Here is a 10,975-nt window from a genome sequence, read left to right on the forward strand (position 1 = left end):
CGCCATCGAATGTGAGCATTTGCCCACTCAAGTCGGTTACGACGACGAACTGCAGTCAGGTCGAGACCCCAATGAGGACGACGAGCATGCAGATGAGCTTCCCTGAGACGGTTTCTGACAGTTTGTGCAGAAATTCTTTGGTTATGCAAACCGATTGTTGCAGCAGCTGTCCGGGTGGCTGGTCTCAGACGATCTTGGAGGTGAAGATGCTGGATGTGGAGGTCCTGGGCTGGTGTGGTTACACGTGGTCTGCGGTTGTGAGGCCGGTTGGATGTACTGCCAAATTCTCTGAAACGCCTTTGGAGACAGCTTATGGTAGAGAAATGAACATTAAATTCACGGGCAACAGCTCTGGTGGACATTCCTGCAGTCAGCATGCCAATTGCACGCTCCCTCAAAACTTGCGACATCTGTGGCATTGTGCTGTGTGATAAAACTGCACATTTTAGAGTGGCCTTTTATTGTGGCCAGCCTAAGGCACACCTGTGCAATAATCATGCTGTCTAATCAGCATCTTGATATGCCACACCTGTGAGGTGGATGGATTATCTCGGCAAAGGAGAAGTGCTCACTAACACAGATTTAAACAGATTTGTGAACAATATTTGAGAGAAATAGGCCTTTTGTGTACATAGAAAAAGTCTTAGATCTTTGAGTTCAGCTCATGAAAAATGGGGGCAAAAACAAAAGTGTTGCGTTTATAATTTTGTTCAGTGTATATATATATATATATATATATATATATATCCTTTTGTGTCACACCAAAGAAAGTCTTATGTTTGTAATGTTTGTGTAGTAATACAATCCAAATAAAGCGCACAAAGAAGAAGGTTCACAAGGAGTTTTAATAAACACAGGAAATGAAACACATTACCATAAACGCGACCGAACCATGAACAGAAGAAACTCGGCTTAAATACACAGACTAGATAATTAATAGAAACTGAAACAGGTGCACACTAATCAGAAACCATAGCAACTAATAAGCAAAGGGAACACAGGAAAACAGGCACAGGAAAAACCAGACACAATGACAACGGAACAGAACTATACAGAACATAACTATGACAGTATTCACCCCTTCCACAAGGCGCATCCCTGCACCATAACAAATCCAAATGTGGAAGGAGGGAGGGGGCTCTGGAGGAGGGAGTGAAGCAGGTGAAGTGCAGGCACCAGCGGAAGGCGACGGTGGGAAACACCAAGGTTGTGCTGATAGAGAGAAGCCAGGTGCAGGAGGAGCCAGGTGGGAAACCAGTGTCCAGCCAGGAAGCAGGCCCATGATGGAGTCAAGGGAGGGAGGAGCCATGGTGGAGATGCCCTTAGCGTCACCATGGGGATGGATGATGGAGGCGGAGCCACTGGAGGTGAAGACCCAGGTGGAGCTGAGCAGACGGAGAGCCAAGGGCTGCATCCAAAAGCTGAAAAATGCTGCCTTAAAGAGCATGCATTCCAAGGCAGGAAGGCATCAAGGCACATCTGAATCCAATGTCAGCTTCACTTCCTGTCTCCTGAGATACCTTCATCTGATCGATATTTAAAGGCAGCATAGATGTCTCCTTCGCTGCCTTTGATACCCCATAATCCTGTGTGTTCCATTCCGTGACAGCTGAGCTAAAAAAATCAAGATGGTGTCTGAAAGTTGTGTTTGTTTTTTTGTTGTTGTAGATAATTAAACTGTTACGCTGCCTCAGAAGCCTGTCCAAAATCAGTTTCGACCCGGAAGACCGTGGTGGAGCCGGAGCGACTGAGGACAAAGGCGGAGCCAGAGGGAAGAAGGAGCCAGATGGAGGCAGAGGGATGAGGCGTAGCCAGAGGAATGGAATGCCCGTGGCGGACGCAGGTCGACAACTGCCAAGGCGGAGCCAGAGGGACGAGGGAGCCCAGTGGGATGACGGGCCACGGTGGAGACGAGTGAGCAAGGAGCCAAGGCAGAGCTGTTGGGTCAGAGGGCCGCGGTGCAGTCCGTGTCTTGGAGGCTGGAGGCGGAGACAGGGGATGCTCACGCCTAGGCAGAGCTGGTGATTGGAAGGCCCGAGGCGGATCCACACAACAGGATGGAGCGAACTGAGGATGAGCCAAGTGACTGACAGGAGCCAGCGGAGGTGAGGCAGAGGAACATGCAGATTAAATACACAGACTATATAATTAATAGAACTGAAACAGGTGCTCACTAATCAGAAACCATAGCAACTAATAAGTAAAGGAAACACAGGCAAACAGGCACAGAGAAAACAAGACACAATGATAAAGGAACAGACCTATACAGAACATAACTGTGACAGTATTTATATTGCTCAACATTTTTGGGTCAGTATGATTGTGTCATAAATGTTTTTAAGAGTAGGGTTGCTATGTGTATCGATTGCTTAAGTACATTGTAGGATGTGATTAACCTTGCTAGAAAAAGTTTCATTGAATTTCTCCTCTGGGACCGTAAAGTATTTCTATTTATCTCCTGAGATTCATTTTCTATGAAGAGAATCTTCTTTGTAAAGACATTAATGAGCCAAACCCATTAAAAAGGTTACCAAACCTCTGGATTTACATTGTAAGTTTGACATTATAAATCATGTCCTTGGTATTGTTAGTGAGCATTTGACCGTCCTTGACAGTGCTATCCCCTGATGCAGCATTCTGCTGAGGAATTGCTATTCTAGATCTCTTCATCCATCCCTCACCACTGTCAGAAGCTTAAATCTGCACCTCTAAGTTCCCACACAAATGCAGGAAGTCATTAAGCAGCTGATATCAATGGCCTAATCACCAAAGGATTGGGAGACTGTGGTGTGGTGTGGGCAATGTCAAGCATAACAAACACGCTGCTTGGAAAAAAGCTGCTGCATGTTAAGAATCCTTACTGAAACAACCCTGCCGAGGTGTGCAAACAATGTTTACCCCAAAGATACAGTGACATCAAAGGGAACATTGAAAATGTATTCATATACTTTAAGGTGCTAATCTTGGGAAGTGTGTGCATGCTTGGAACCTATGCACTTGTTTGGCTAGCATAGTGCACATGAATTATGTTCCAAGAAATTTAGAGTAATTGCGGTTTTAAAAAAATCAGCTTTGCCATCACAGGAATAAATAACATTGTAAAATATATATTAAAATAGAAAACAGTCATTTTAAATTGGAATTATATTTCACAGTATTACCAGGTTTTTACTGTATTTTGTTAATCAAATAAATGTAACCTTGGTGAACATAAGAGACTTCTTTGAAAAACATTTAAAAATCTTATCAACCCCAAATTTGTGAACAGTAGTGTATTTATGGCAATATTAATATATATAACTTTCTTCATTATAATAATTATAATAATTCCTTACATTTATATAGCGCTTTTCTGTGCACTCAAAGCGCTTTACATAGAAGGGGGGGGGGATCTCCTCAACCACCACCAGTGTGCAGCATCCACCTGGATGATGCGACGGCAGCCATATTGCGCCAGAACGCCCACCACACACCAGCTTATTGGTGGAGAGGAGACAGAGTGATGAAGCCAATCAGCAGATATGGGGATGGTTAGGAGGCCATGATGGTCAGAGGCCAATGGGCGAATTTGGCCAGGATGCTGGGGTTACACCCCACTCTTTTTCGAAGGACATCCTGGGATTTTTAATGACCGCAGAGAGTCAGGACCTCGGTTTAACGTCTCATCCGAAAGACGGTGCTTTTTGTCAGTATAGTGTCCCCATAACTACACTTCATTGTAGCACATAAGAAGATTAAATGATTTTGAAGAACATTAGTTGCTCTTTCCATGCAATTACTGTACAATGAATGGGGTGTTCTTGCATCCTTTATGAATCCTGAAAGCCCCATTACCCATTTACAGTAATTGAAAATAAAGTCAAGGTTTGGAACAATATGAGGGTGAAAACATGATGTCAAAATGATTTATCTGTGAACTGTTCCTTTAATACAAGGTGTTAGTGCAGAGTCCATCTTTCTAACACATTTCCATTCTGTTGATCTTGCAGCTGAAAGGTCCGGATGACTTTACCCTGCAAGGTCACAGAGGCCAGATCTTTTTTTTTTTTTGCAAGGTTCATGATGTGTCTGATCTGATCCCATGCCATCAGTTAAGCTAGACTTGGCCATGACTGCTCTCACTGGAGAAGTGATTCACCGTCCTGATTCAAGTCGTTTGAGTTTCCTTTTGGATGAGTAGGCAGTTCAGGAGATTTAGTGATCCAGTACAGCGAGTGATGATATTTAAGTATGTAAGGGACAAATGGAACATCTTGGGGCATTGAGATATGCAGAAACTTTTGACTCGTGAAAATTTGAAGGAGTTGTTTAATGTGCTACTTGAACTTAGGCACTGGGGAGCAGAGTGGTGATAGAAAAACAGCCAAATGCTGTCTGCAGAGTTCTTGCTCTGGTCTCTGGGCATATAAAGGAGTGATAAGCTCTTAAGATCTTTATGTGTTAAAAAATAACTCAACGCAGATCAAACACAACCTTTATGAGCCCTACTTCCAGTCTAGTGCCATCATAAAAGTGGATGCTGCAAAATGCACGAGCGATTCCTTTTTTTTTTTAACAAAATCCATTATTAAAATTACTTTGGTAATTTGGTGAATCTGTTCATTTGGAACATTTTTGGCAGAGGTTCAGGTTGTATTCATTCATTCAGCTTGGCTCTGTGACCGCATTATACTCATTTAATTTTTCAGAGTCCTGAAATACTTTACCTAAACTATTTTTACATATTTGTACTTTCATTAATGAAGCAGCATGGGTTCTTGGGACAGCTCCAGTTTTATTTTTATTTATTTTTTTTTTTTCAAGTGCATGAAATTATGAAACAGAAATAATGGGTGAGATTAATCAGGTTGCTCATAATTTGATTTCAGAAAGCATTAGTTGGGGCGGAGGAGAAAAAATCAAGATGGAGCGTTACGGAGGCAGATATACCAGCCTTGTCCTTGGCCTTATCCGGCGCTTAAACATCATTAATAAAAATTGTAATCAGCTGTAGCAGTCCAAGTTTATTAAATTTGCTGACCTAAAAGGATGAGATAGCAATGCTTGATTCGTATTTTGTAAAATAAATATTGTGAAGTAGTCTGTTCAGTTTCACAAAATTTTAAACACATAATCATATAATTTCAAATGGGATAGTTTACATTTATCAATTTAAATATGATCATATGTAATATAATTTTTCATATAATAATAATAATTATTATTATTAATTAAAAAGATAGGTATCCATTTGAATATAATGTAATTGCTATACAATAATAATCATTTCAAACACAGGCCCATCATTTCAAATGAGGTGCTATTATAGTTTTATTAAATATTTTAACATTTTAATAATTTAATTCTTATTTTTATATTTTATTTTTTCATTTTAGAAAAATGTATACATACATAGTTTTTAATACTTTTTATTAAAATTTTATGATTAATGCTGCCTTGTCAACTAGATGAAATAAAATAAGATGTTTAAATAACTGGTTTTATTTCAGATCAAGTTTATATTATTTCAAGTAATGAAAATGTTTTTTATGGATTTAGTTTTAGTTTACTGTAAAAACCTTTACATTTACATGTTTAAAAATGATAATAATTTACATTTATTTATAAACATATTGATAGAGCATAAGTAGTTATGTTGTATGTTTTAACATGTTAAGTTTTTTTTTTTTTTTTCACAGCTCGCAGTCATGTACAAAAAGAATCAACACTTTCTTCTGGGATTCAGCATGTTCTTAGCATCAGTAAGAGAGCATACATAAGGTAAACATTTGAAAATATCTCCAAAGAACTGAAGCTTTCCAGTTCCACTATTATTCAGGACTGGAAGACTGATGCTTGTCATATAATCTATAGCTCTCCGGCTTTCTTTATATTGCCAGCAAGACTCCAGCCTCTGTGAAAGCTAGACTCTGAACGCACCTGAAAAGCATTAAAGCAGACAGCATCCATTATTGTGGACTCTTTCAGCCTTCTTATACCACTCATTAGCTTTTCAGTACTCTATGAAAAAGGCTTATGTCAAGCTCTGTCAAAGCATATTATTGTTCTGCTTTTGGTTTATACTTGCATAAGGCTGCATAATGCAGCACGGAGCAGATTCTTTTTTTCCTCTGTGCAATTTATTAGAAGGAAGCACCTCACCTCTCTGTGATCTCACAAGAGCCAAGGACGCGAGATGGGGGTAGGAAAGGTCGGGTAAGCAGAGCAGCAGGCATGACTAGACACTCGTGTCTCTCGTCTCGTACCAGTGTTCTGCATGAACGCTCTGGCCGTTCTCAACACCTCCAAATCTGCAAAGGTCACTGACTGCAAATCATCATATGAATCAGAGTTGTTGCATGAAGACGGTCTCCAAGTAATAATGCATGAACCACAAAGGGGCTCAATGGATCTGCCCCTTTTAATCACTTAGGCCGGGTTAATGAAATGCTTGGCGGGCTAATCATCTCAAAAGCTACATATGCTCTGCTTCTCAGTTTGATGAGATCACTGAGGAATGCCCTATTAGAGGGAACAAGGATGATAAGACTGAGAAGGTTCAGCAAAATTCCAAGATTCATGTGCAGCGGAGCTTCTGTTTTCACGCACCGACCTCTGAATCTAAAGGGTAGCCTCTCAGATTTGTGTCAATGAGGAACATAGTTTTAAAGGGATAGTTCACCACAAAAATGAAGATTCGGTCATCCTTTATTCACCCTCATGTAGTCTCAAAACCCATACGGTTTTCTTACTTGATGCAATATACAATACATTTTTAATAATGCATTGGTTGTTCTTTTCAATGCATGCAATTACAAAGAATGAGCAAAAGCAGCATAAAACTGTAATGAAGAATGGGCAAAAGCATCATAAAAATATCATAGTCTATGTGGCTTGAATAGTATATGTAAAGCTCTTCTTGTAAGTATGGGTGCTGAACAGACTGAAAATTCATTCATATCAAGTCAAATTTGTGTAGTTTTATGAATCACTGAAACGATTCAACTCGACTAATGATTAGTTTATGAATCAGACATTGCATACTTTACTAACATTATTTGCGTTATTTACATTTTGGTCTGTTTCTTAATGCTTTTTTATAGCTTCAGAAGACTTGTGTGTATATAATGTACACAACTGTTCAAAAGTTTGGGGTTGGTAAGAATTTTAATGTATATGAAAGAAGTCTTTTATTCTCATTGAGACTGAATTAAATCTACAGTTTTGTGTGCTGTGTATTTTTATACTGATCATAGAACTGCCTTCTTAGCTTAGCAAATCAGTTGTGAATTGTGTTTCTGGTGTGGAGCGATAGTTGCTTGGCATGTGCAGTTGCTGCATGCTTCAAATAAGTCACTTATGGAGGTTCTTTACAATTAGGCTTCTCCTTTAGAAGCAACAACTTAATGGGTTTTGGAACAGAGTTAATGACTCCATTAGCTGTCTAACTTCCTCATAATAAATAAAAAAAGTATAACTGTAAACCTTACAACGCAAACAGCAATAATCCAAACCAAACTATTCAATTCAAGTTTATTTGTATAATGCTTTTCACGATACAAATCGTTGCAAAGCAACTTTACAGCAAATTATGTTTCTACAATATTTAGTGGTAGCTTTTTAGTGGTGACTGTCAGTTAATGTACATATGGCAGAAATGTACGGAAAAATCAATTAAAGATGTAATCTTTATTTTTAAGACACTATTAACAGCAATTATTATATGATGCAATCAAACTTATAGCAAAATTTGGTAGTTCTGTGGACTACACAGAACCTACACAGCACCTGTACACATGACTAAATAGTAGCCCTGTGATAATTCACTTATCATTGATACAGTAGGCTCAACCAGGTATTCTGCTGTCCTTGTGGTACATGTAAGTAAATCAATATAGCCTTTCCTCCAGCTCCCTGCACCCTTTCAGTGAAAAAAAGAGGGGAAGCAAGCAGGTTATTTCAAATGATGGTGGCTATAAACTGTGACATGCACATAGCCTACACACACATACATAAATATACACAAGCAGTGAGGGTTCATCTCTGTGGATCTGATAAGTATGTCTGAACCATGGTAAAAATAAATCCAGCTCAGCAATACTAGCCTACCCAGCGGCAGGGTGAGATGTATGTATTTACATATAGGGAAAAATTTCTTGAAATACAGAACCTTGGCCCTCATTAAACTCAGAACACAACTTGTGTTTCGGAATAAAAACGTAAAGCCGGGGATGAGACATTTTACATTTAAATCTAATTTAGATCTGCAGTGCTTCTCTGTTCATATTATATTCGATATTTTCAAAAAGTGCACTACTTAATGGTATGTTGAGTTTTCACAGACTCTTTCAACTTTTTAGGGACTAGCAAATGTGCAGTCACAGTACTTTACACCTTAATAATATGATGTTAATTAATCACATGGAACTCATTAGTTTTTATCAGAACCATGTTTGCTCAGTCTGATAAAACAGAGAGGGGTTATGGAGTGTTTGACCAAATGAAATGAGGTTTCATATAGATACCCTCCCACTGTGAACTGGCCCACGCTCATTATTTATGCATCCTGACTCTAATTTGAAGTCCAAATTACTCTTCATCTCAAACACAAGTCAGGGGAGGGAGAAGGTTTACGATGTTGCCGTTTTCACAAAGTCATTGGTTTGAATAGAAAAACTGTGCCAAGCAAGAACATCATCTTTTTAGCACAGTAAGGAAAATCAACGGCTTTGCCTCCAGCAAATTCTCTTATAATATACGAGTATATAGCACTTCAGATTTTAATAGAATTATCCAGAATTCGCTCCTTTCCTCTCCCGCAGCGCTTCCTGATGGTTCACGGCATCCAGTATGCTGCTGAACTGTTTGGTGGATTGTGCTGAAATTCAGCACAATATACCAGCCTTGTCCTTGGCCTTATCCTTATCCAAAAGATTGTGCTGAAATTACCGTATTGACCCGAATATAAGACGATGTTTTTTTCTTGGAAATACATCTGAAAAAACGCGGTCGCCTTATATTCAGGGTCTAGACTTTGACATGTCAATAATACACCCACAACAATAGGTGGCGCATGTAGGATGTGCTGAGAATGTAGATGTTGCACAATGATATTTAAAAGCATCGCTCTCCTGTACGAGTCCTTCTATAGAGCATTATGGCAGATTATGGAGTGCTGCGACATGTGGTTAGACAGAAACACCACTGATGCTACATTCATCCATGCTGTAATTTCAGAGCTTCTGCTCAGAGGCTTTTTCCGAGGTACCTCTCCAAATTCAATTTCGGAATTCATTGACTCAACTGTTGCATCTCAAACAGCATAAACGCAGGAATGTCTAATGTATGCGTATGTCACAATAACAAGTGAAGTCATAGAGAGAGACTGAGGAGGATTATCTATACGGGTGCTCACTTGTGTTAAATAAGGTGGGTGTAATCCCACCAAGATAAACGTTTGTTTTAATTGGTTTTCTGATTAAAGTGTAATCCATTAATTTATATATTAAATCAAGTTGACTACAATTGACCACTGGGAGGGTCCAGTGATACGAACCGTCTGGAAGAAAATCAGAAGGACATATATGAATATTTATTCTCACCGCTTGAGTCAGCTTGAAGGTGAGTAAAAGACAATGCTGAAAACCATGTGGAGAGATCCATGTGTCAGGACAGGACAGTTGCGTAGGTGTCTTGTGAAATTTTGATTTACCCTTTAAATCACCTGCATCTCTGAAATATTCTGAAATGTGGGTTTGTATGCGGTGGAGCTGAAAAAACAATCAAGCAAGCATCACTGGTTACATGTTAGTGTTAGACATCAGACAGACATCATAGTACACGACCATTAAGCGGAAACGCAAATGGTTTTCGGTGATGTTTTTCAGGCAAAATGACTGAGGTGTGGTTAAGAACAGGAAAAGAGATTAAATGATAGATTTGTTTCTGAAATAGACTGCATACTGCAGTATGGGCTCTATAGAGTAAACTGTCATTTTTATGAGATGTCTGTATAGCACATACCGTATAAACTGTCAGAAGTACTGCTGCATAAAGGACATGCAGCCCAAATTTTGAAATGGTTCATATGCTTTTTACTCAGTCAGTGGTCTCTAATCCTCAATTAGTCTTTGACATCCAAGCTATTATTACCAGCAAATGGATTTGAGGGTGCGAAGCTTTCCGAAATGCACAAGTAATTGCTTAAAAACAGTTTCATGCATTGCGGTACTAATATGTTTCTTGTCAGACAGGAAATGAACTAGTTGCATGAAAGGAAAATGCACTAAAATTCTGTAGGATCAGATCAGTAGTGATAATCTGACAATGTTATTGAACATAACTGTTTTCTTTGGACACATCGTTCATATTTCTAGGTATATTTCTGAGTGAAAAGTGCATGTTTATTCCTTCCTCAGCTGAATGCATATATGTGGATCATTTTCTTTAGACTCCAACCCTGTTATGGAAGCATTGTGTAATGAGAAGTTTATGGCAGATATACATTTTCTGTTTAATTGCTAAAGGGGAAAAGTATATTTTAATGAGTTTATTGCAACATATTAACCACCCAGTGGTGAAAAAATGCCTACGGTGCCTATAGTACCAAATTTAAATGCTCTGTAAAGGGGGTCTTGGGATGTTAAAATTTAAAATTAATTCAAATAAACTAATGGTCTGGTTAAATCAAAGGAGTGTACAGTAACTCTTGTTTTTGATGAACAAAAAAATCTATTAAACTGCGTTTCAGTCTTGCGCTCAAACAGAGTGACAAGTTAATATATTTGGATTACTGTTCTATAGCAAACAAAGGCCACTGTAAATTAATTCTACTGAACAGAGCATCCGTGTTTCCATGGAATTATTATTTAATTAAATAAATTATGAATAGGGTATTGTCCTTAAACTATGCCAAACCGTCTGAATTCAGAAGGCATTTACTGCCTCAGACACCTCTTCATCTTTTTTTAAGACTTCACTGAAATCATTAACTGTA

The sequence above is a fragment of the Sinocyclocheilus rhinocerous genome, unplaced genomic scaffold (genome assembly GCF_001515625.1).
Source record: "Sinocyclocheilus rhinocerous isolate Xijiao unplaced genomic scaffold, SAMN03320098_v1.1 scaffold2053, whole genome shotgun sequence".
Taxonomy (NCBI): Eukaryota; Metazoa; Chordata; class Actinopteri; order Cypriniformes; family Cyprinidae; genus Sinocyclocheilus; species Sinocyclocheilus rhinocerous.